This window comes from Suricata suricatta, chromosome 2, assembly GCF_006229205.1.
Source record: "Suricata suricatta isolate VVHF042 chromosome 2, meerkat_22Aug2017_6uvM2_HiC, whole genome shotgun sequence".
NCBI classification, from domain to species: Eukaryota; Metazoa; Chordata; class Mammalia; order Carnivora; family Herpestidae; genus Suricata; species Suricata suricatta.
The window spans coordinates 39,665,992-39,692,488 of record NC_043701.1 but is presented as its reverse complement, the minus strand read 5'-3'; the positions used below and the strand labels follow the sequence as shown (position 1 = coordinate 39,692,488).

General features: G+C 44.1%; 1 protein-coding gene and 1 pseudogene across 3 annotated transcripts in view; both read right to left on the bottom strand.

The window, feature by feature from the left end:
- Positions 1-24,158, bottom strand: part of ELMO1 (engulfment and cell motility 1) — a 522,106-nt gene extending 497,948 nt beyond the window's left edge. Inside the window, exon 1 of one of the 3 annotated variants that reach the window (XM_029924925.1) lies at positions 24,080-24,158. The gene's annotated coding sequence lies outside the window, so the exon portion shown is untranslated. The other 2 variants (XM_029924946.1, XM_029924936.1) reach the window with 2 other exon arrangements.
- On the bottom strand, positions 11,546-24,141 carry LOC115280228 (annotated as a pseudogene).
- Positions 24,159-26,497: the final 2,339 nt, after the last annotated feature.

Sequence of the window (26,497 nt, the reverse complement as noted above, 5' to 3'; positions counted from 1 at the left end):
GAATTTTGTTTAGTCATGAAGCAATTGGATCCCATGATTTTAAATGTTTTGCTGGACTTTAAAATGCTTAAACAGGTGTACAAATAGGCAGATGCCACAGGAAACACCTGCCTTCCTATTTAGGAAAAGGGTTTTACAGTTAGTTAACGGATTGTGCAAATTCTGAAAAATCTTATTTCTTATAGTGTAATAAATAAGTACAACATTTCTTTGAAAATAAAAAAAATCAGACAAGCATGATGCCATGCTAAATCAAATCACAGGGTCTGGAAGTACCAAAAAGGCATTTCGGAGCTCCTCTCCAGGTGTGGTGGGCACTATTTAGATATTTTTCTATTTAGAGTTCATAATAAAAGCTACCGTTTATTCATTGGGCACTTCTCACATGCCAGGCCTATTAATCAGCACATAGCATCCTCTGGAAGTCTGTATTATTATGTTCATTTTACAGATGAGAAAATTATTAAATCAAAGCCATCACACACTTAAGTTCTCACATCTGTAAGTGGAAAAGGTGGGACTGAGGCCTGGCTCTTTCCAGCTCCAGGTTACCATGCTCTTTGCCATGCACCAATGTCTTCTACATGACATATTATTTTCTTAAAATATGGAAAGGTAAGATATCCACTATTTCCCATCAATAGCATATGCCATCATTTCATTGCTCTTTGTAGTCAGACTTTCCTCTTACAGCCTACAGTAAACTCCTACGATGCGATTAAGCCTGTGTCTCTTTACCTAACTTCTAAAAGCTCTCCTTTCACTTCTGGGGTTAAATAAAAGTTGCAGCTTTCCATTTGATTTTACTTCTTAAATACCAATTCCAATTCCTCTTTGCCTCTTTTCCCCCAGAAACAGATGTCTGATTTTTTCTGTGATGCATAGAACCATGTAGAATGAAATAATTCCTTCTCAGGGAAATACCCTCTTGGGGAAACCTAGATTTCCATGAGAAATCTAGAAACGAATTTGACAGAGTCAAATTCCTTTCCCTTTCTCTTCTTTAAAATTGTAAGTGCCCTCTACCAGAAAGGCTGCATTTCTAAAATGCCCTTCTCTAAAATTAAGGCTACATTTCTTTCTTCTTTTTAAGTACATTTATTTTTGAGATAGAGAGAGGGAGGGACAGAGAGAGGGGGGAAGATAGAGGATCCGAAGCAGCCTCCATGTGGATGCAGGGCTCTAAGTCACGAACCTTGAGATCATGACCTGAGCCAAAGTCGGATGCATAATCAACTGAGCCACACAGGCTCCCAAAGGCTGCATTTCTAGGCACTAAAATGCCCTTCTCCAAAATGCCTTCTTAAACTAAATGATCTGCTTGCAATGATGTGTTTGTTAAGTGAGTGCTTCCTGCGGGCTGTGCTGGGTGAACCTCATGGGTGGAGGTCTCTTGGAAGCAGGGAGTCCCCACTTGTGGAATGCAGAGCAAGGTCTATCACTTCCCCCCTGCCCTTCCTGGGACAAAAAGGCAAACTGTAAAGAGTGATGAACATGCCAGGGTCAGATTATCATTTCCTCCATGGCAGAATGGTCTTCTTTAGTCACAAATTCCTTAAAGAAGGAGATAATGCAAGTGGAAAGGCTATTTGCTTTGTTGACCTACTTAATCTTCCCTACTAGTGTTGACCACCTGGGCAGCTCAGAATCTCTAGTCTAATGAACTCGTAGACCCCTCATACTGTACTGACATCAGCCATTTCTCATATGCTTAACATATAATACATTGTTTCATTAGTCCTTTTCAATATTCGGGAGCAAAGATTAAGAAGGCCACAGTTCAGAAAAATCGGATTGTCCAGTATTCCCAGGTACCCTCTAATTCAAGCCATGAAAAACTGGCCATCTAATAAGATTCTGTATCCCACCTCTGTTGCATCTGAATAAGTGATATACTCCTCAAGAATCTGTTGATATTAGCAATTTGGGTAGAGCCTTAGAAATTCTGGCACTTTAGCAACATGGCCAAAAGCCCAGGAATCAAAAAACAGATGTGGTCTGAAAATTCTATGCAATGAAACAATTTACCAATGCTGAGAAACCTGTAGAGATTATTTTGAAACACAACTTCTCACATAAGGTATCTGCTTTCAAATGACGTGTCTAAGGTCAGTGCTGTTCAGAACTGTGGCTTCTTAGCAGGGTGATCAATAAAGCTACTTCAATCTGCGGACCTCCCAGACCATTTCAGTTTTAATTTCCCAAAGAGTAATACACACCAAAACTAACAGCAATTGCTATTTTTTTAAATTGGCCATTTTGTTACATAATAGGAAAGACCTCCAGTCATCAACAGCTTATTTATTTCTTCAACAACTATTTATTGAAAGTGCATTCCTGCCCTGTGCTAGAAACTGGTGAAACAAATATGAAAAAGGCATGCCTCCTGTCTTGAAAAGAATGCTGAATAAGTTCAAGTTTCCAATTTTCATAGATTTCCTGTTATCTGAAATTATCACTTTGCCTGCATACATGTTTGTCCTATTCATTTGTTCACTGCTATGTATGCCCCAATTCCCTCTGGGAGGCACTGAATACATACTCACTGAATGAATGGGTGAATAACACAAACTTTGCCAACAACTACTTTTGATCTTGGCCAAGTCCTTGTGGACCTCAGATTTCTCATGTGTGTAAAAATGAGTTTAAAAGGATTAGATTAGGTCCCAAATGCGTGCTGCAAAGAACATTGGATCTGCAAAATGTAATGGGTTTTATTGGAGAAAAAGGGAATCTGTGGTTAACTGAGTTTGAAAACCAACAATATTACAAAGAAAACAGGTTTCTGACTGCTCAGCACTTCACATGCTAATATATGAAGAGATTCTCCCCAGGAAAGTCCTATGGGAGTTCCCTTCTCCGGCAAGGCCACCAGACCCTTAATTCACAAGAGTCTTCTTCTTCAGACAGCTCTCTGGGCCTCTAGGGCCTAGCCATTCAGCATACAGTTTTAAGCTCTCAATAAATATTTGCTCCACAGGCCTTGAAGTCTCCTAACAAAAGGATCTCTTCTCCAGGGTCTTCTTTGATGTTAACTATTCTCATTGACCTAAGATCAGTCCATCCATCGTTCTGTTTGGTTCTGCCTCTTTCTGACTCTGACTTTGAACAAGTGATTCACTCTCTCTCGGCTTTGAGTTTTATCTATACAATAAGAATATTAATCGTGGTTAACTCTGTAAGAAATAAATAACATAACATACAGAAATTCCCCTGCATGACGCACATTAGTACCTAACTCCTCCTCAATATCATAGGCAGGGAAACAGTAACTTAAAATGCCCAAGGTCTTTTCAGTAAAATATTCTGTATCTTCTCTCCTGAAAAATCAGAAACTAAACTTCCCAAAGCTAACTTGATCCCCCTCAAGGAAGGATCATGGTTCAGACCATCAAAAGGGTCCTTTTTAGAAACTAGATTCAAATCATTTAACTGCTGGAAATCAGGGATGGCAAAGGGCATGGAGCTGACTCTGTGACTTTCCAAGGCAGGAATGGCACTTAGAATTCTCGCTCAAGTTCAGATATTTCAACTCTTTTTCTGTCAAGAGAATTAATACGTGTACTTATTTGGAACAAAAATGGTTTGTGAAAATGAACAACCACTGCAGTTCAAGTTACAGAAAAAAAAGGGCATCTCTAGGATGTGCTACCTTAGCTGAGAGGTGGGGAGACGTTTTTCTAAGGTATATTTCGGGCGAAGACTTCTTAAATTCTAAAACAAAAATTCACAGAAAGCACATGATAGGCATGATGGCACCCAGCCAAGAACAGGAGCACCTGCTCCACCCCCTCCCCCTAGGAAAGAGCACACGGTGAGGAACTCTGGCATCTCAGTTGAAATAACCCCCAGTCACCTCACTCCCTTGGCAGTGACCAATGCTGGGAATGTGTCACGGCCCACTCCAATGTGACACCGCCCTCCTTCAGATGTCAGCTAAACCAAAGCCACTAGGACATGGAAGAAAAAAAAAAGAAAGAAAGAAACCATAAAGAACACTGTAGACTAGTCACAAATAAAGTGACCGAGGATTCTGTTTTGTAAACATGTTATGGCCCACAAACATTTTCAGCCCTTTCCTGAGTAGAAAACAAGTATAATGGCAGTCTAAAATGCCTCTTGTATAATATCTTTACTTTTAACTGCAGTTATTATATAGCCCCTTTAATAGCTGTCACTCGTTCATTTCTAGGCTGCAGCAAATTACAGTTAGAGGAATGGCTGCTGACAGCTTACTTCTATGAATGGCACATAATCGTATTTCTACAAGGTCTGTCTGTGTTTCCTCTTCACGGTACGGCCACCATGAGTATGAAAATCCCCCAGGAGCAGTACAGATAACAGGGTCCAGGGCTGCCCATCGAGTACTCCAGCTGCAAAAGGGAGAAAAATCAGTTTTCCCCATACGTACTCCAAACACATTCCATCAGTATGAAGGATGCATGTTTGGGAAGCGGGGTGTGTGTGTGTGTGTGTGTGTGTGTGTGTGGAAGGAAGATGGGGACAGTGATTTCATTTGAAAGGAATTAATATTCCTGGTATTGTTAACATCATAGACATCATCCTCTTAGGGCACACATCCCAGGGAAAAGAGAACTGGGTCAAAGGCACAAAGAGTCCATAAAAAATAAAATATTTTTGAAGCTAAAATAGTACCTAATAAAAAAATCTGAGTGATCACTTTTGGCACCTGGAAAGTGGTACAGCCTGTCCCCAAAAATTAAAATCGTATGATACAAAAATAACTCTTCAGAGGAGCTTTCAGAACTCAGGCTAATGAATCCAGTTATGTTGCTCCTTAGCGGTCTTGACAAAATGGAACATTGGACTCTGGACGGGGCCGGGGCAGAACCAATAAACAACAGGAATATATGCTTGGAGCCCTAGCACCTCTGTGCCATCCAAATGACAATCAGAAACCAGCCCCTTGCAATGATATTTCTTTTATAACACTGGTTCCTTTTCCAAGTCAACATGCAGCCTAAAGATCAAAACAATCAGATGGAAAGTCACATTGGAAAGACCCCTAGGAGATCTTTATCTTCAGCCTTTATGTTTTCCAAAATTCAAAGACTCAACAGATGAAAAGCAGAGCGAACACAAATTAATTGCTGCCCAGAAGACGAGCTTGTATACTTTTTAATTAACGCTGTATCCTTAATCTAAAAGCAGAAGTAAAACATATGATGCACAGGGCTTACGCACCGCTTAGGGTGAAGTGTTACCTTTTTCCCTCAGGCTTTCTTTACCCTCATCCAAATGTTTAAATTTAAGATGCAGTCTTGGCAATGTGTGTAGTTCAGTGATGCAAATAATGTGGGATGGCGCCACCCAGAACTCCCAAGTGGGAGGCGACCAGGAAATCAACTTCCCTTTTCTCAGTGTGACTCCATTCTGTCCCCAGGAGGAGTGGGGCCCACGGACTGCGGGCTGTCTTTTTCAACTGGGGAAGGGAGGAGGTAAAGAGAGGTGAATGCCAAGTAGTATTTTGGGAGTCCTCGTATTTGCAAAACACCTGAGTTTAAACTGTCAGTTTCCAACACATCTCCTTGTCCCCGCTTCTTCTGGCAAACCCACATCCATCCTGGGGTCTTGAGATTAAGGAAGGATGCAGGCACCTCTCTAACAGGCAGATATTTGGGGGAAGGGCCGGCACAGATAAAGCAATTCAATAGGCAATCCCAAAGATGCTGGAGTGATTTTTTGGAAACATCCATAAAATCTCTTCACAGAATGTTAACAGGCAGGGAAAGAGACCACTCTGTGGTTTTACCACCCTCCCTTCTTGCCCTCTGAACACCCCCCTTTGGGCATATTCTCCATGCCAAGCGGTGGGCAGGATACAGAAGATGCAATGGCCAATAGAGTGCCATCATTACATTCAGAAGCTCCAGAGTCAACATGGGAGACAAAAACATGCAGAAATACACAATGATGAGTTTTGTTAGTTTTTTGTTTTGGGTTTTTTTTTTTGTTTTGTTTTGTCTTGTCTTGTTTTTTGCCTAATTCCCTATAAGGAGCCAATCAGTCAGAGGTCAAAAAGGCTTTCTGAAAGAGACATTTAAGAGGATGGTAGGTTGTAAAGGATGAGGTGTAGAGCTATAGGGAAGAAGGAGAAGCTGGAAGTCATTGAGGGATTTCCAAAGGATGCTTCATATGACAATTAGCCAGGGCAGGGAGTCCCTGTATAAATACAAATTCCAGAACCTGCCCAGAATCAGAAATTCTCATGTTGAGGGCCCAGATCTTAATTTTGTTAACTGGTGAGATGATTCTGAAGCAGCTACTCCATGTTTTTTTGCTTGGGATCAGTCCATCAGATCGAGCAGCCTCCCTCCACAGTACAGAGCTTTCTTAAACAGAGTTTTCTTAAACTGAGGCAGCGATGGGAGCCCACAGATTATAGTAATAACAGCCCTGGAACCAAGACCCGGGCCTCTTGATCCCAAACTCCATGCTTGGACCACCAGAGCCACGGAGCTCACCATGTACGTCTTCTATAAAGCAGGTCTTTGGCCAATAGCGACAGTGGTCAGTGCCTACGTGGGGGTATTAGTCACCCTGTATTATGGGTGTCCCCTAAAGGGAACCAAGTCACTCCCCATGTATCATACTTCCTTGGCATAAAGTGTTTGAAGAATGAACTAATGAATGAAGTCCACAAATGGGGTCCATGAACAAGACTCCCCACAGCATCAGCTAAGTACTAAGAAGGTCACCTGTCCCAGACAGACCTCATTTCTCTAAAGACTGAAAAATAAGAAGCAGGAATCAAATGCTGGTATTTGAAAACACTGTGAACTTGACATTTAAATCATCATGCAGACAAGAGGAAATGTGAAATTCTTCTGTAGACATAACCTATTTTAATAAAATGGATTTTTTTTCTACAACAGTTAAAATCCAGCACGTACTTTAGGGACTTCAGCAAACCTGAAGAGTATGGGAAGCTAACCACAAACAGTGCATCCTGTGAGTCCATTTGTGGCATCTAATTCCATCCCTTCCATTCAACTGACAGGGTTAAGCACACAGTCTTGGAAAAGAGGTTCAAAAAGTATACACCCATTCACATCTCCTGCACACCTGATGGAGCCAAAGAACTCCATTCCTTGGTGACATTTTTTTTGTGACAACACATGAGCACAATTTCCATGGATACAGGAGGACATGGGAGTCATGAGAGCTTAAGGAATTTGCCCACAGCAAGGAGATGATGAGTAATTTCAACCTCAGTCATCGTGGCTGTGAAGCTCTCGCCTCTGTTTCTCCCCCAAGCCAGTTCAGGGAAGTGTTCAAGGGAGCAGACAGGTCAGCCCTTGGGCCAAAGACTCTTAAGTACTTTCTAGTGTGGTGTGGTTACCATATGGACATCAGAGTCAAAGACCAATCAGAATAGTTGGATTCACACAGACTCCCAGGGTTGACTAGTTAGTCACAGCGTTTCTAGAAGTGAAAAAGATAGAAAGCCTACTAAACCCTTACTAACTTGTAGAAGCAGAAAAGATGTGAGTCAAGTGGATTAAAGTCTAACCTGAATCATAAAAACAGTCATGGCCTCCCCGTCAATTCCCATGCTTGAACCAATTTATAGGCCCAGAAACCCTGAAATGAAAGGCTGGATCCCCATAAGGAAGGATCCTGGTAGATTGCCAAAAATTCATGCTGTGAATCTTTTTCTCTCAGTCTTCCTCTAAAGGACCTACAGCCTTTCACTAGGGAGACTGTGCATTAGGGAAAAGGAAATAATCAGACCCTTTGGGGATTACTAGGTACCAGCTTTGAATTGGCACAAATTCCCAGAGATCCAAAATGGTGCCAATGGAATTCAGGTGATCAGTGGAGTTTCTTAGCTCAGAGCCATCTCACAGTCAATCCAGTGGGTCCCAGAGCCCATCCTGCTGCTACTCTCCAGCCACAGAACATGTAATTGAAATAGACACACCCAGCAACTGCCAGAATTGCCACACTGGGGGAGACTTGTCTGCTCATTTTATCTAAGGAGAAAGGGGCTGTGGAAGACTTGAGAACGTGGTTCCAAAGGCCTGAATGTGCTCTACTTTCAGAGTGAACTCGGAACACTTAGGTTTGCGGTTTACCGTGTGTGTGTGCTATTCGTCTTAAAAGAAATGGGCTTGGCTCAGCACTTGAACATCAGGATTAATCATTCCAGCAATGAAGAGCCATGACACCTATCAAGTTTCAATTGCTAGCTGAAACCTTTGATAGCTGTTAGAAAAATAATGTGCAATTAGAGCCCAGAAACATAAATTATCAAGGCCACAGTGCTCTCAGAATGTACTAAATGAAATGTGGGTAACCACATATGTGGGAGGGATCCCAACCCCCAGTGTATGTCATGAATGTCTGGTTGCCCACAGACACTGAGGAGGAAGGAAGAGAGAAACAAACTCTCCAGATCCAACCCTGGCTGGACTGTGGGGATGAAGGCACAAAGAGGATGGAAATTTCAGGGTTGAAGGCAAGAAATGTTTTCTACATTCTTCCAAGTTATGGTCTCTAATATCTATGCCCCACAGGCCTTTCGGTGACTAGGAGAGAATTATAAGTACCTACATGAGGTATAAATACTTTTGCAGACAGTAATGCAAATGACAAAACATTGGTTTCTTCCTCTGAAAAGTTCTTTACATCCAGGGTAGACTTGGGGACAGTGGGATGACAGTAAAGCAATAACCAGTGCCACCACAGGATGAGGGCATTGCAAAGCCAGTGGCCATCTGCCTCCTGACATCTGACATCTGGTCCAACCCATGATTCCATCTCAGGGACCTCAGGCAGGAGTGGTCTTCAGCAAAACTGAGAACAATGACAGTTACAGCCCTGTACCACGAGTCCTTAGGCTCCTTATTCAGGGACAAAGAAGCCATTTGAAAGTGCTCTTCCCAAAAGAACTATAGGACACAGTGCTCATCTGTATGCATAATTGGGCTTCTTTCAGGCATCCACTGGGGGCTGTTATAGGCTCAGTGCTGGGAAGGCATACCTTCATGACCTCCAGTCTACTCAGCACGGAGAAGCACTGAACGTGTCCTAGGAGGGGATACCAGGAAATCAAGGAAGGTTCCCCAAGGAGGTGCCCACTGAGTTGTGTCATGTGGACCAGAGGGAGATGGGGGTCCAGGGCACCTTACTCTCTGAGCACCCACTGGATTGTCTGATGCCTGTTCTGTGACTTCTTTTCTCCTCTAAGGCTGTCCTTAATATTCATTTCAGCCCAATTTCACCTAAGCTGGGCTCTCACGCTCTGGGGAACAGCCATAAACAATTCCCTCCTGTGGTAGCTATAGATTGGTCTCCCCCGGCAGAACAAGTTCAGTTCAGTCTCCCGCTGTTGAGGGCAAAGTACGCGGAGCCCTCCTCATCCGGCCGGCCTTCCTCACCGGCCTTCTTACAACCTCACTTGGGGCTTACATAAAAAAAAGATTCTTGTTAAATGGCAACAGAATGTAAAGTAAAATATCAGAGACACAGAGGGAATAAGCCACAGATCTGAGAAAACAGCTGCATATGAAAGGATTAGGAAATAAATTAGAAGAAACTCAAAGCATTTAGAATCCATTTCAGGGGCTCTAGAAGAAAATCCCTCCAGAATCAGGAGAACCGGTCCAAGTTACAACTCTGGCAGTAAAGTGCTCCCTCCTCTATTGGCAGCCTCACAATGTTTTACCTCAAGGTTTATATCCTTTTTTTCACTCCTTAGCACTTTTGGGGACAAGGCTTCTCAAAGGGGAGTCGGGACCACTGGCGTCAGAATCACCTGAGAGACCTGCTAAAATGCAGTTTCTGGTCCCCAGTGATTCCTAGGCATTTTGGAGGCTGAGAACCACAGAACTAGGCACTGTGCAACATCCATGCCAAATCACCTGGTGATATGGCTGTTTAAAATTTGAAGGAGACACTAGTGACTAAAAATTCTTTTAGAAATGATTAGATTCTAAAAGTAGTGGGACGCCTGGCTGGCTCAGTCACTTAAGCCTCTGACTTCGGCTCAGGTCATGATCTCATGGTTCGTGGGTTCGAGCCCCTTTTTGGGCTCTGTGCTGACAGCTCAGAGCCTGGAGCCTGCTTCAGATTCTATTTCTGTGTCTCCCTCTCTCTCTGCCTTCCCCTTCTCTCTCTCTCTCTCTCTGTCTCTCTCTCACTCTTGCTCTCTCTCCCAAAAATAAATGACCATTATAAGTAAATAAATAACATTTAAAACTAATAAGAGCACAGCCACATTGTGACTGATTTTAAATAATGTAAGACTTACTGAAGCCAGGAAGATGTTTGCAATGCATAAATCTGATCACATCACTCCCTCGGGTATAACACTCCAGTGACCTCCCACCACTCGTCTCATAAAGACCCAGACACCTGATCCCAAGGAGTCTTCCTCCCCAGTCTACTCCAGGCCCAGAGTGCTCCCTGCCCTGGGCACTGTGGTCTCCAGTCCCTTCAACGTCCATATCCACTCTTCACATAAACTAGTCACCTGCATGGACTCCTCTTTCCCCAGTGAAGTCCATTTTCCTCTTCCTAGCCCCCTCTCTGGCTATATTAATACCTTGCCAGAGGCCATTCCAGCATCAGGTGCCTTTCCTCCCCAGCCCTTCAACATCAGGACCTTAAATGTCACATTTATTTATGTGATCCTTTGGCCCATGCACCTTTATTCCACTGGTGAGTGTCAAGGCAATCCAAGACAGCAGCAACAGGTCTGCTATTTTTTGTAGGAAAAAGACTCACCATTGTTTGTGTATCACATAGTATACTCTGTGGTACCTGGCAGGTCCTCAATAAATATTTGTAGATGAACAAATGCATTGAAAAGTACTTAAAAAGGAAAATGCAGGAGGTAAAATCAGACCCATAGTAACCACCAAATATACTCTGATCCCTCTCCTAAAAATAAGGGGCTCCAATGTCTCTGGTACCCTGAAGACTGAAGACCTGTGGTAGTATCTCTTCCCCTATATATGACACTAGATACCTTCTTTGGCCCTTCTCACTTCAAATGGATGAGTCCTGGGGCGCCTGGGTGGCTCAGTCAATTAAGCATCTGACTTCAGCTCAAGTCACGGTCCCACGTCTCATGGGTTCAAGCCCTGCATCAGGCTCTGTGCTGACAATTCAGAGCCTAGACACTGCTTGGAATTCTGTCTCTGTCTCTCTGCCCCTCCCCCACTCACACTCTGTCTCTCTCTCTCAAAACTAAATAAACATTAAAAAATTTTTTCTTAAAAATGGATGAGCCCAACTCTACATAATGCAATTTCCAGAGTTTGAAGGAAGAGTGAAACTCAATATTACAACAGCTGCTTGTCATTTCTCTGGGCCTTGTGTTGATCTGGTTATAACAATTACCCTAATGTCTGCTCACTATCTAAAATATATAATTTGAAATAAGCAAACCTGGAGCTTTTCATGATGACTTCTTATATATATATATATATATATTTTTTTTTTTTAGGCAAGAATTCTCATGTGTCAGCCCTTTAATGGTGTGTACATCAGATGATAGTACGAAGATGACCATGAACAAGATGCACCCCCTCTATTTTCACAAACAGCACAACAGATTACAGTCAACCCAGTTTACCACCAAGTGTGGTTCTCCCATTAGTTCACTTTGTGACAGGTCATTAAGAATATCTTCACATCCAATAGTCTCATCATTATCCCTCAGAATAGCCGGTGAAAGGTTTGAGCTTGAAAGAAATGGAAGACGCTGAACCTGGGGCACTGCCTTGAATTCCATTTGCAATTTGAGTGGAGCAAACAGACCCTAGATGTTTCTCAGTGTGGAAAAATTTATTTTATCTTGGTTGAGCTGGAAATTTTTTCTGGTAATTCAAGAGGATGACTAGGCAAAAGTTCATTTCTCACACAAAGAAGACCTTTCCAAAGAAGATCATGACTTTCAAAAGGTCCACTTGCTGAAAGTTCAGTAACTGGAATACTGTCCTTTAGCTGAGATCCAAGTCCTCTGGCGTTCATCTTCAGCTTTCCCAGTGAACAGCCTCTCCATAATGACTTCTTATATTTGTGTATCCCTTCATGTGCCTTATCATTCTCAGCTCCAGGAGTCAATTCTCAGACTGCTTCCTGGCACTTTCATATGCCAGAATTGTTAGTAGCATCCTCGAAGATTTTAAATGGCCCTAAACTAGTCAGAGAAAATCACCCCTTCTTCGGCAGCGGAACAATGTCTCACCGGAATATAAGTGAATCCACCACTGCCGTCCTCTTCTCTCAGCCGTGTCGCTGGCAGTCAGCCCTTGGGTCAGGTGGTGAACAGTGTGCCTCCGACTGTGTTCTCACACTTGCTCCCGAAGCAAGAGCTCTCACACAAATTGTTCTCCATCCTTCACCAAGTAGCACGGCTGCTCAACACAACATTCCAATGTAATGGGTTCAACTGAGGCAAATATGAACTTGACAAATTGATGGAGATTTGGTAGTGGGAAAGTTAGCATGTGGTGTGCTGCAGAAAAGAGCATTCAATTTGGATCTACATGACGCTGGGCAGCCAGCCTCTCTGACAGATAAACTTCCTCATCTGTAAAATGGGTACAGGGTAAGTCAGGGTGTTTGAATCATTGTTAAACTGATAATATAGTTTGCTCTGAATGTAATTCTCCGGTAATTTACTATAAATCTGTGTTTCGCTACAGAAATCATTTGTGGGTCTTTAAACATTTATTTAACATTGGATCCTATTTAAAGTTACACACCAATCCTAATGCACTGTGTAGAGGTATTGCTATAGGGGACAGCCCAGCAGCTGAGCCGTCCATACTTGTCACCCTACTTGAGAGAAGAGACAGTGACTGGAAATTTTAGTTTATACTGAAAATAGTGTGCAGTTTGCCAGGTACCAACTGGAGTTGCACATAACGAATAGATGAGTGACTTTTGCAACTACGGTCATGGGGAGTGGGGGAAGCCATGCTCTTTCAGAGCACAAGTTTAGAGAAGCAGTTTCCTTTTGGCACAGTTCTCTTGCACACCTCCACTTTGTGGCCGGTTAGTGTCTGTATCAAGGTTGATTTTTTTTTTCGATCCCCTTCATGAAAGCCATTACCAAGTGACAGGTACATGCACTACTCCTTAATGAGCTGGTGCATCTGTAAGCCAGTTGTTGGCTTCCTGGAGGCACATAAACCAGAAAAGCCACCCAAACAACTGGCAGAAGCCAGAAAGAATAAACGGGAACGGAAACAGGTGGCTTCTACTTAGGTGGCCGTAAAATGAAGTGTCCAACCCGAGACACTTTTGAAAGGGAGAGGTGGCACGCTGCATTGCGCTGGGACACAGAGCAATGCCGGCCACACTCAGGACTACAGTCATCCGACTTTTATTTTTCTGTTTTAATCCCCCAGAGTATTTTCTAATCGGGTTGACAGGTTCAGATCAAAGAAGAAAGATTAACACTTTACTAACACCCGCCTGCCAATGAACATTAATAGGCCCCCACTTACTGGAATGTTCCAAATGATTCAAAAAGGAACATTTACAAAGTGTTACTGGAACCACAGAATTTCCTTAATAGGCAACACAACCGGATGAAACCCAGTTCAATTGAATTAAACTCCTGCCATTTGCTCTTCCACCAGTTCTCCACTATGTGGAGGGGGGGTGGTTCATACGCGGCTCCTGTCCATACTGGATAAGTGCAAACAGACCCCCCCCCACTCCGAAAACTAGAAATCAAGGAAAGGGAAAGCACCCCAATTAGCAACCTCCATTCACTCTAGACAAAGCAAAATAACAAAATAACACAGCGAAACCCTAAGTTAGTTCCAAGTGAATGGGAGATAGAAATCTATTTACAAGAACTTGTATTGGAGACCTCAAGTTGCTAACAGGATTCATTAGGTCAGTTCTTTTCATTCACAATTGATCGTAATTTCCCCTGACCTGTATTGCAGCAGTTTACCTCTCTGTATTCTTGAGCAAACGATCCAGAAATCAAACTAACAGTCTAGCCAGGACCTTAACTGGATTTTCCTGGCCTACTGACAACTCATAAAGATGAAATAATAAATGTATGTCATTAAAGGATTTTAGCAAGATATTTGAATAAAAAACCTTCATAATAACTATTTGAATTAGTAATAGTAGCATCAATAACAATAGCAAATCCAATACACTGCTTTTGGGATACCCTACTTTACAATCATTATTCCATTTAATTACCTCAGCAGCTCCAAGAGATAAGGACTTAGATTACCTCCACTTTCAGATATGAAAACTGAGGCTAAGAATGATAATTAACTTACACCAAGTCATTCAGCTGATAGACTCGAAAAGATACCTGAATCCTCATCCTGCAAGTATTTATTTATTTAGCTTTAAATCTCAAAGACTCCTACTTCTCCTTTCTCCCCAAATCTAATCAGTCACCAAGTCTTTTTTTTTCATTTATCAATGTCAATATCCTTTCTCTCCAACTTCCATCCAGCCATTGGGGGGTGGCAGCCGGAGTGGGGGGTTGTTTCTGGAAATTGTTTCCTTAAAGGAAGAGGATGCCCACTACTCAGACTAGAAGGTGGGGGTAGAGAGGCCTATTTTCAAGTTGCATTTACACAGCAAGCATGCTGCTTTATTTATTCATTCATGTGCCCAAGATTGCGTGATTTTCTGGGCAACTGCAGAAGGAAGGCACTTACAGCTTCCATCTCTCCTTGGTACCTCCTTCCTGCTGCACCCTCTCACCTACATTCCCCATTGCCCTGGCAGTTACATTTCTCATCGAATTCCAGTTGTGTCTTTTCCTTGCCTAAAATCCTTTGTTTTTCTTTTCCACTCAATCTAAATGCTCAGCCCCCAGAAGAGTTGACACAAGGCCCCTTCCAGTCTTTCTCCCGATGACTGTGATTGCTGTATTCCTTGGACACATCATGTCTTTTTAATACTCAGCTTCCAGATTTTTCTCAAAGTCACCTTATTGTGAACTCTTTCCTTTGTGATCTGCAAACACTACATATACATCTATCACACTCCATTATGACTCTCTATTAATGGGTCTGTCTCCCACATAGCCCCCCTTCCCATACTGCTCAAATGAGGTGGACCTTACTATGTCCAGGAGGTGCCTTGACTACAGAACATAAAATGCAATGAAAATGGTTGCTGAATAAAGGAATGAATGAATGATGTAAATAATGTTTTACGATGCATGCTATAAGCCTAGCAATATTTCAGTGTACAAACATTTATATGCATTTTAAGTGTAAGCCACACATTTATTTTTTTTAATATACTACAATTAATAAATAAATCTTTATTGTGCTTCTCTCCTATAAACTCAGGCAAATGTTTCCCAAAACTCTCAACTGAAGAATTGATAGTAATTGAGAAAAAAGTTCTAATGAGTTGAAGTCGCTTCCTGGCAGTAGAGTAAGTCTAAAGATGATGGAAACATATTCATTCCTTGATAAAGGTTTTGATTTAATGAGATTTATACTGACTTGCTGCAAATTGGACAAGCACTGAAGAAAATGGGATTTAGCAGCTGATACAGTAAGTTTATTTCCTTCTAAAGACCTTTCATTATTAAGAGAGTTGCACAGATGTGTGTGTATATCTTTCTCTCTCACACATACATAACACAACACATGCTTACTATTAAGTGTATGATAGAATCAGTCCCTTCCCCCAAACCTAAATTTTTGAGTACTCAGTCACTTCCCACAGAGTGGCCCACAATTGGAATAACTGGGGCACAGGGTCCACTATAAAAACGCTCTGAAAATGGTGAGGCGGGGTAAGGGGTGAAGGTGGTCAGGAGTCAAGTAAAAACCAGTCTTACTGAGTGTGATTGGAATTCACTCTTCACCCAGCCAAAAATACGCAATCTAACCAAAGTCCTTCCACTAGCTCTACCTCCCAAGCCACATGCCTTTTCAGGGCCACGGGCAAAGCCAGCTGTGGCTCTACATTTGGGTTAAAGAGACTGAAAACAGAAAAAAAAATATTTTGAAATGCATTACACTTCAAAATTAAGGGTAATTGTGTGTAGCGGCCTGGAAAATATAGCTCACGCAGTACTGCTCAGCCACAGAACCCCACAGCACAGAACGCTGGCTCTCTAAACGTCATTTCAAACTAAAAAAAAAAAAAAAAAGGCACAAAGGGCGGAAGGAAGGGTGGAGGGCTGGCATAGGACTGTGACTTATTAGCCTACGAGCCAGCAATATTTCTACATTGCTTATGCCACTAGATGATGCTCTGCACTATGACTGCAGCCAAATACTGAAGGTAAATAAAAGGTCGACAGATTATTACATAAGAAAATAAATGTGGCAAGATTAAGATAGAAATCTAATGGGCAGAGGGGGAAAGGACTTCACATATAGACGTACCTTAAAGCTTTTCCCCTGACCGGTACAATGTCCTGGTCACACTAATGAAATATCAATATCTATTCCTATCCAAGTAGCCAAGGTACATCTAAAAGCAAAGGAGGAGGTATTTCACCCTGTTAACTCATTCCCACGCAGACACTTCCTTAATCTTGTGACAGAGGCCTCTGAATGAGCCCAACTGGGCTTTGTTAACCACCTCCCTCATTTCATTTATCATATTCCCATTAGGTAGAGGTTATGGTTCATGCAGCAACCAGTGACCAGAATTCCAGACCTTCTGTGGAAACTGAAACATAAATCACAAGCTGTTAGGTTCCTTCAGCCATAGCATACCAGGAAGAAACACACATGAAATTCAAACTTGAAAAGGAGCAGCGTTAGGAAGACAATTGTAACACAGGAGGGAAGGAAGCTCCAGAGGAAATGTTAAGGTCTAGACAAAATAAAAGAACATACAGGGTGAGGCCATCTGTGGATACACCACCTTAGGGTCTAAGAATTAACCAGTGTAGAGAAAACTGGGGCACTTAGAGCTGGTATCAAAAGTCTAGCCCATCTGACCGCACACAACTAGTCTAACTTATTCAAGGAAACAAAACAATGACTATCAACTTGGGGGCGGGGGGGAACAATGGGCAATGTCTGGAAGCATTTTTGGTTATTACAACTAGGTGTTGCTCCTGGCAAACCAGTTTGGTAGAGACCAAAACAAAAAAACAAAAAACAAAAAACTAGTGTTTCCTACAACGCACAGGACAGCACCCTCAACAAGGAATTATCCAGCCCCATCTGTCAAAGAGTGCTGAAGTTGAGACTGCCTAAAATAAAGATTCAACATAGAATGCACAGTAGACGGAGGTTCCTGGCTGGGTCAGTTGATTAAGTGTTGACTCTTGGTTTCAGCTCAGGTCATGAACTCACTTGAACCATTTGTGAGTTCAAGCCCTGTGCTGACAGTACAGAGCCTGCTTGGGATTCTCTCTCTCCCTTTCTCTGCCCCTCCTCCACTCACCCTCTCTGTCTCTCTCTCAAAAATAGGGGCGCCTGGGTGGCTCAGTCAGTTGAGCGCCCAGCTTCGGCTCAGGTCATGATCTCTCTCTCTTTTTTTTAATGTTTTATTTATTTTTGAGACAAAGACAGAGCATGAGCAGGGAGGGGCAGAAAGAGAGGGAGACACAGAATCAGAAGCAGGGTCCAGGCTCTGAGCTGTCAACACAGAGCCTGATGCGGGGCTCAAACCCAGGAATGTGAGATCATGACCTGAGCTGAAGTCGGAGGCTTAACCAACTGAGCCACCCAGGCGCCCCTCAGGTCATGATCTTGCTGTTTGTGGGTTCAAGCCCCATGTCAGGCTCTGTGCTGACTGCTAGCTCAGAGCCTGGCACCTGTCTTCAGATTCTGTGTCTCCCTCTCTCTCTGACCCTCCCCTGCTCACGCTCTCTCTCTCTCTCTCTCTCAAAAATAAATAAAACATTAAAAAAAATTTTTTAATAAAAAAATTGTTTTAAAATGGGCAATAGCCTGCAAGGAGAAAAAGAACAGAATCAGTAGCTTCAGCATCGCCCAAGGAGAAAACCATTCTGGTTGAAGACTCCAGTCTCTGGTTCTCTGAGTTGGTATTAATCTACAGGGCACGAGAAGTAGCAAAATTTAAGACTAGACGGAAAATACTGTTAAATGTATTCCCTATCACCATTCAGTCCCTCCCCACCACCACCAATTGGTTCCATGCTTTTGCTTTCACCATGACTCATCCACAGAGAGAAAAAAAAAGTGTTCTCTAAAGAATATGTGTCTATTCTCCTTGGCAAACACTGTTCTCATTTTTGATTAATGAATTCCATTCTGGCTTATATGCTTCAATATCATGAGCTTAGGTGATGATCATACTGTCCCCAAGAGAAGGATCCATAACTCTCAAGGCTAAGAAGTTTAGCTTTGGAATGAGATATCCAGAGAGAGGCACCAATTCAGTAAAATTTGGCCTTGACAGCAGAAAGCACATTTGTGGGAGCCATGGAAACCCAAAGTACATCCACTGGAACCCAGGGCACTTCTACCAGCACACAGGAGTGGAGGGCTCCCTGCATGCACTGCAGCCTAGCTCAACATGGGGGTCCTGGCCCCAGACCAGGCTAGTATAGGAGAACCAACAAGAGCAGGAAATCACCAAAACAGGCATCATGACCCATGGGAAAGGACCAACAGGGCAAAAAGAATCAGGAGAGCTCAGATCTACTCTCCAAATATCCTGGTGACATTTCATTCCTCCAAACCACATCTATAAAATAGGATAATCCTCTGCTGCCTATTCTCCACCGTTTCCGAAGCAGCTTTCTGGGAGGAAGGGTGTCAGCTCTCGATGCAAGGAGGAAAATATCACACGGATCCTGTGACTCCAAGACCACTGGGGCAATGCTCAAGCAGGGCTTACCCAATCATGGTGCCCTCCAAAGCCCTGTTCCCTACCCAACAAACACAACCCACCCAACACATGGCAGTCCTGCAGTCCAGCAAGTAGTAAACGTTTTCTAACTGAGGGAAGTTTCTTCCCTGAATTAACTGTTAGAACTAAAATAGCGAAAACTGTAGCCTCAACTCCTAAAATTGAGGTTCCAATAATAATCTTGCTCAGATTCTGGAAATCAGTGTTTGTGGGGGCCTAGAGCACTGACTGGGAATCGTCATCTCCTTCTATTTATACATGTGACTAATCTCTCCACTCAGCACTACACCAGGTTGCTGCTGTGGTTAATTCTGTTTAATGTGCTAGTGTTCCCTCTCCCACACAGATTCCTATTGGATACTTCACTGTTCGCTTCCTTAGGCCAATGACAAAATTCTGCTCAATTTGTACCTGCATTTATCCTGTGAAAGTTTAGGAAACACAGTTAACTTAACCTTGGATCCTAACAATGTTTTATAGGCTTCAGGCCTGGTTATTATAAATAGGTCTGAATTGTTAACATTCCCACAACCTAAATTATCCAGGAGATTGAAAACCGCAACCCCTTTGGGTATTATGCATGCAGGGACGGATTCGCTGTACCTAATAATGCTGTGCTGGGCATAGTCAAAGGTGTTCACAGGCCGCATGCATTTCATGGGAGCCACACTCTCTCTCCTGGATGGTTGGTCTTTAAAATCTGTTTTGGACAGTGCTGAAGTTCTCTTTTTCTTCTTTGGTTGGTCAGGACCAAGCCCAAGTCCTCTAAAATGTTTTATCTAGGGATGCCTTAACACACACTTATTTGGTTAGGTGTCTGAGTCTTATCTTGGCTCAGGTCTTGATCTCAAGGCCATGAGTTCAAGGCCGGTGTTGGGCTCTGCACTGGGCATGAAGCCTATGTAAAAATAAATAAAATAAAATGCTTCATCTAATTATGTATCACAGCAGTGTGGCTGCCACAAGAAAAGATGACTACTGTCTTTGCAAACGTCCAAAAATAATTAAAATAGGCATATGGGGAATACCGGGTATAAAATATGAAAGGAAAAGAAAATTAAGTTTCCAAAGACTTCCAAGGCACTAAACTAAAAATTGGCCAGAAAAGAGTACCTTCATTTTATTCTAAGGTTAAAGAGTTATTTCGAATGAATCGACTGCCTCGCCATATCGCTAAGTGACAAATACACCACCCGGATTTCCAGTTTTGCCAATATGACAGAATCACAACCTGGCATACCATCAAGTTCTATAAACAGCAGCATTTTAAAAGTTAAGTCAATGGCTAACACTTTCAATGCATCTAATTGAACATTTGTAAGTAGCAGCTCTTGCAGGAGATTAAACCAATAGCATTTGTAAGGGGTGGGAGCAGTTAAATATTTCTTAAAGTATGGCCTTGTAAACCACTTTCATCAGGATCTCTGGCAAATTGGTTGAAAATGTAGATTCCTAGGGCCTCCAGAGTTATTAAAACAGACTTTTTTTCTTACCACATTATGCAGTGCATTTGACATTAAGATTCAGTGTCTGCTTTGCAAAACACTATTTTCCACTGTACTCTTCTATTTCATGTTTTGAACTGCTGGTTTGGACATGATAAATTGATATTATGATCTACTCCTGGACTACAGCCCCAAACTTCAAAAACACTACACTAGTTGACAAGAAGGAAGCATAATTAGCAGCAAACACTTGAGGCTTTGTGATGTAGAGAGGGTTTAGTAATTCCCCACCTTCCCCCAATTCAATAGAATGAATGTCTTAAAAACCAACCTACCCACTTGGATGGTTTCAGGCATTAAAAAGTTGTTGCGGGCTTCCTTTACAAACCTTAAGGGTACCTAGTGTCTTAGATCGAGACAGGAAATGTTGTCCATAGGAATGACTAGCTCTAAACCTTCAGTGTTAAGAAAGATGCTAAGGTAAGCAAAGTGTGCACTGAGTAGAGACCCTAGGCACAACCCCAGCCACATCCTCTCAGCAAGGGCTTCAAAGCACTCTCTTCCTCCACCTCTCCCCTCCCATTCACAACAAACACCCACAGGGGGTGAACAACTTTAAAACACATAAGTATAGTCCTATCTTGATACTGTAATTTCATAAATGCTTATGACTTAGAAGTGCGATAGAAGCCCCTCATCTGTTTTCTTCCTTTCATTTTTCTTCTCCTAGACATTTGTCACTTCTCTTCTTCCTTTTCTCCTCTCCTCCTCTGCCTTCACCTCCATTTTCTGGGGAGAGCAGAGCAGGATACAGTGGACATGGGACTTTACTCCACTCAAAGTAACGCCCTTCTTCCTAAGGGAGTATTTCTTTGCCTAAGGCAACACATAACTTTTGAAAAAACTTTCTTCTCCAAAAAATACAATAAAACAAACACCAGCTCAGAAGTGCTTATGTGTTATCAGTAAACTGTACTGGTTTTCTACTCTCTCAAGGAATCACCTCTCCGTTCCTTTCTTCAGGCTGGAATTCTGAGTCTACTCAGGGCAGTAAGAGGCCAGCCAGAAGAAGATTGGGCATGGTGGGAAGGACAAAGGAAAGAAAGCAAAAGCCTGTCACCTGGGTTCACTTGCCACTGATGCTGCAATATTTTCCTGGTATATCTCCCATAAATGGCCTCTCTCTCATTCAGTCCACCAGCAAGAATTTATTGAGCACCTATTATATTGGGACTCAATCTAGGTTCTGGACCTATACACAAACCAAGGTCCCTACCCTCAAGGAACTTCCATTCTAATGGGGAAAACAGACATAATCTAATAAAAAAATGAATATATAATGCCAGGGGTAATAAATGCTGAGGTGGGGAGGAAGGGGAAACTAAGTTACTTAAGAGGACCATGAAGTGGCTGGTTGCTATTTTACATGAGGTCAGGAAAGGCTGCGTATAAGCTGACAACTGGGCAGAAGAGAGCTGAAGTGTGCAAGGGAGTGAGCCATCTGGACAAGTGGAGAAAAGCTCTTTGTGCAAAAAGAATAACATATGCAAAGGCCCTGGGGAGATAACTTGGTGAAAAAGAAGAATGCAAGGCAGAACGGCTGCAATCTTTGGAAAAGTAGGAAGATAAGACAAGAGGCCGGGGTTGGGGGTGAAGATATGGCCACTAACAGGACCACCCATCCTGCAGCCCAAGAAGCTATCCTAAATTCCACCAGACCCAGGTAGGGCCTGCCTCACAACTTCCCCTTCCCTGACACCTACTGACTTTTTCCCCAGTTCCCTTCCCTCTGCACCCCACCCCCCACTGCAGAGTTCCAACACTTCAGGTCAGGTCATTCCCTCACAATTTCCCAAGATGCCAACCATCTAATTCAAAATATATATATGAGTAATAAATGTGCTAGGAAAAAATGGCAACATTTAACCACAGCCCTCAGGAGATAGGAAATGTACCATAGTAAAGAGCAGACGTTCAGAAGGGCAACTGTAAAAAAAAAAAAAAAAAAAAAAATCTGCACCTGACAGCAGGGTATCTGGGCTTCTGAGTCCCCAGTTCTATAAACTGGGAAGCAATAATCCTTGAAATAACCTTGGGAGGTAGGTGTGGAGGGGCAAAATGGAAAAGCACGACCAGAAGGGGCCCTTAATAATAGCTGCTGACAGCCTTTTGATCTAAAAGTGAACCCGAGTAGAGTTATGCCCCTCTAGTTCCCAAAGTCACCCTCAAAGGATTGATATATAAATGCAGATCATTAATTTATTTTATAAACAAACAAGCAAACAAACAAAAACTCAGAAATCCTTCCACTGCCCCACCCCCAAGTCACTAGCAGCGCTAACCTGCAAGCCGCTGCCTCCGGAGGCAGAAACCCTGGTCTTAGCTTCTCTGAAATCTTAAATACAAAGGATTAAGTCCGCATCAGTCATGGCCAGCGGTGTGAGCAGGCCCATGTTCCCACGCATAGGGCTTCACAAAATATGATCAGTGAGTCCTAAGAGCTGTCCAGGGGACCCCAGGGCCAGGTCACTAGGGGAGGCCGAGCCCTGCAGCTTTAGGTCAACGCAGGTCTCACCGCCAACAACCTCTGCCCGGAGTTGCCAACTTCAAACGGCCCCCAAGCGGGAGAGGGTCACTTGGCGGGAAGTCCCAAGCTCCGGAGCCCCTCGCGATCACACACGCGCTCTCTCACACACTCACACACACGCTCACACGCTCGCCGCCCTGGCGCGCGCCCGCGACGCAACACGGACTTCCCAACCCCAAACACACGCGCGCACCCCTGGGCTGGCCGACTTCTGTATTTCCTCTTCCTCAAAGCTACTCTGGAGATCGCCGCCGCCCCTCTCAGCTCGGATTCCGGGATCCCCAGAGCTCCGCCGGCCCCTACTCCGAAGGGGCGCAGGGTGCCCCCACTTCCAAGCCGGGATCTCCACGGAAGCCCTCCCACCCGCCTTGGTTCTGCGTGCCAGCGGGAGACCCCAGCATAATCCCGGGAGGCCGGTACTTACTAACGGTCGCCCCCGAGGGTCCCAGCCGCCCCGGTCGCTTCCTGTCGCCCCTTCGGGCCCTCCATCCCTCCAGCCCAGCGCTGTCCCCTCCCAAGAGCGCAACCGCCGAGGGATTCCCTCCCGTCTGCGAGTGCCGGAGAAATACCGGAGTCCGAGCCGCCAGTACCTTCTCTGGCGCAGCCTCTCGGGTCTCCAAGTCCCCCAGATCCCACACTCCCCTGTCCCCAGACCCACCGCGCCAGCAGCGCAGTCCTGCGGCGGCCCCCACCAGCCGGCCCCGGCCAAGTCGCCTCCGCGGGTTCCCGGGCCCCGGGCCCTGCTCTCCATCTCCCGCGCCTCCTCCCTCCGCTCCCACTCCCACTCCCACTCCAGCCGACCGGCTCTGCCCAGACTTCCCCAACTGCTGAGCGCCCCGGCGCGCCCGCAGCCCTCGCCCCGCAGAGCGCCGCGGCTCCCCCTGCTCCAGCCGCCGAGCCCCCAGGGAGGAAACAAAAGTGTCTCCGCGGCGCCGGGAGTCCCCCAGAACCGGGCGCCTCCTCCGGTGCCCCAGCCTCAGCTCCCTCCCCCGCCGCGCTGAGGTCGGCGAGTCGGGGCGCGGCGCCAGCCCAGGAAACTTTACGAACCTGCCCGGGGTCGCAGGACAGCGGCGGTGGCGGCGAGGGTTCCACGCGACCAGAGCTCTGGCGACCCGTGACCACTGAAGGGGGAGCCTGAAGCTCTGTCCCCTACCTCCGGGCCGCGGCGGTGTGGGTGGCTCTGCCTCTATCCCGTGCCCATCCTCGCCCGCGCACACGCACTTACACTGGGGATCCGCCGGCTGCTGCGCCGCCGGCTGCCGCTGCTCTCACTTCCTCTTCCTTCCTCCTGCTGGCCAGAGACACATTTTGCATCTGCAAGGCATCCCGAGATCAACCGCGAACTCTCCTCCCGAGCGGACGCTGCGGAGTGGCCGCCGCCGCCCCCGGCACCTGCACGCGGGCACGCGTGGTTGGCGCTTTCGCCTCCCGCCCTCGCCCTGGAGCCTGCCTACTGCACTTTGCCTGCGGGGTGGGGGGAAGTGTCCACGACTTTTTGAAGTCCCCCTACTTAAAAAGAAGAAAAATGTCAAACACCGTGCACGCCTCAGATAGGCTATAAATAATATGTGTGCGGAGCATGACTTCTGCGATGAGCTCACACGCGGCGCTTTGCAGGCACTAATTAACTCCGTCACCGTCATAGCGCCACCTCCGGGAGGCCGGGAGCGCGTGGCATCTTTTTATAAGCTTTCATTTTTGGCAACCGGTTTGGAATTTCGAGGGGAAACTTCGGTGGGCAGTTTTAAAGCTACTACTTTAAGAGGCCAGTGTGTTTGTTCTTGACGCTCTGCCTCCACCCGTAAGCAGCGTGACAAAAATAACAGAACCTCTACTCCCTCTTATAGTCACCTATGCATTTGCACTATTTACTTCTAATCAATTGAATCAGGGACTCTTTAATTTTGCATAAATTTTCATAAAGCAAGAGGTTCTACCCCCCAATTCGGAATGTGGGGCTCGTTATTTAATTAATGCAATCTAGTTCGGTAATTTTCAAAGCAAACTTCAAACAAATGAACTCCCAGCATAGCTGCCAGAAGGGAAATGACAGTCGTTGGAACGTTGTAGGAAAAACACCTGATCTCTCCAAATTCAGAAGTATCTAAGTTGGCTCTACCAGGGAAAGACAAAGGCAGTTGTTACTGGATTCCCTTCAAACTGACAAAGGAGTAAATCAGGAGCAGGTGAGCATTAGAATCTAAGGTAGAAGGCAAAAGTCCTCTTTAAATTGCAATTCCACTCTCTCTCCCCCAAGGAGATTTAAATTTTAACCCTATGCTGGCTGCCCATTAGCAGCCAAGAGCCCCAAGCAACTATCACTTTAAATGTGGCTAGGCCTGAGATGTTCGGAAAATGTTAAAAAGAGACAGACTTAGTGTGAAAAACAGAACGTTAAATACCTTGTTAATAATTTTTGTGTTGATTACATAATTTTAACAAATGATAATAGTTTGAGACATGTGAGTCAATTGGGTTGTTGTATTGGGTTAAAATATAAGTATGTATATGTGATTTATTAAAATATTTTCACTAATTTATTTTTGCACTTTTAACTTGGGTAATAGAAAAAGTAAGATTACACGTATGGCTCTCATTAGTGGCTCACATTATATTTCTAATGAACAGCCCTGATCTGACCTCTTATTATATGCATAACCTCTGGAGGCAATATTAGTAGCAGGATGACTTGGGCCCAGATCATTATAAGCCAATAACTTAAAGTAGGATGATTCCAGAAAAGTAATCAACCTTACTCATCTGTAAAATGATAATGATGTAATAACAGTAAACAGGTAAAGTATCCAAACGAAGTAAGTTAGTAAGCAGCCAGTAAAAGGAGACTTTACTAACGATGCTGTGAGCACTTGTAATGGTAACTATGAACTTGATCCACAACTTTTTAGCTAAGACATATAAAGACTTCAACTATAGTGCAGACATCAAGAGCACTAAGTAAATATTAGCTGTCATCACTGTTCCAAGAGTAAATAGAACTCTGTGTCTCCCCTGGCGCGGCAATTAGACAAATCCACCTCCCTGTAACCTTTGGTCCCAGCTCTGCCCTCTGCAGTAAACATGGAATAAGTCACATCCTTCCTCCAAGAGATAACCTTTTCCAGAGTTTTCAAGGCAGACATTGAGTTCTGTCTAAACTTTCTCCTGAAGATTAAATGTTCTCAGTTACTCTGAACTTCTTTTCGAATCCTGTGGTTTCAGATCTCTCTTAACCGTCTTTCCCTTGAGGGACACCAGTCTCTGTCCTTAAAAAAATTAGTTGTCATATAAAGTAAATTAACCACCAAAAAAATACAGCGAACTCGTGTCGATTATTTTTCAATTGTATCTATCTCACTGCTGATTAAAATAGCAAGGAAAAATTCTTTGTTATGTTACTGGTAGGCCATGTCTGTGCTTATGGGGCTGATCTCTGGGACCAAAGCCCCTGATTCACCTTCTCTAAGTCTTTTTGAATTTGATGCAGGCATCAGTGTCTCCCCACACCCACAAATTAGGTAAGAACACTAAGGTTCTGGAAAACACCCCACTAAGTCGCTCTCTCGGCCATGGTAAGGATCAGAGTCTTTGGATTCACTAGTTCCTCTTGCTTATGTTCTATAAATGCTATCTAGTAAAACCCTGG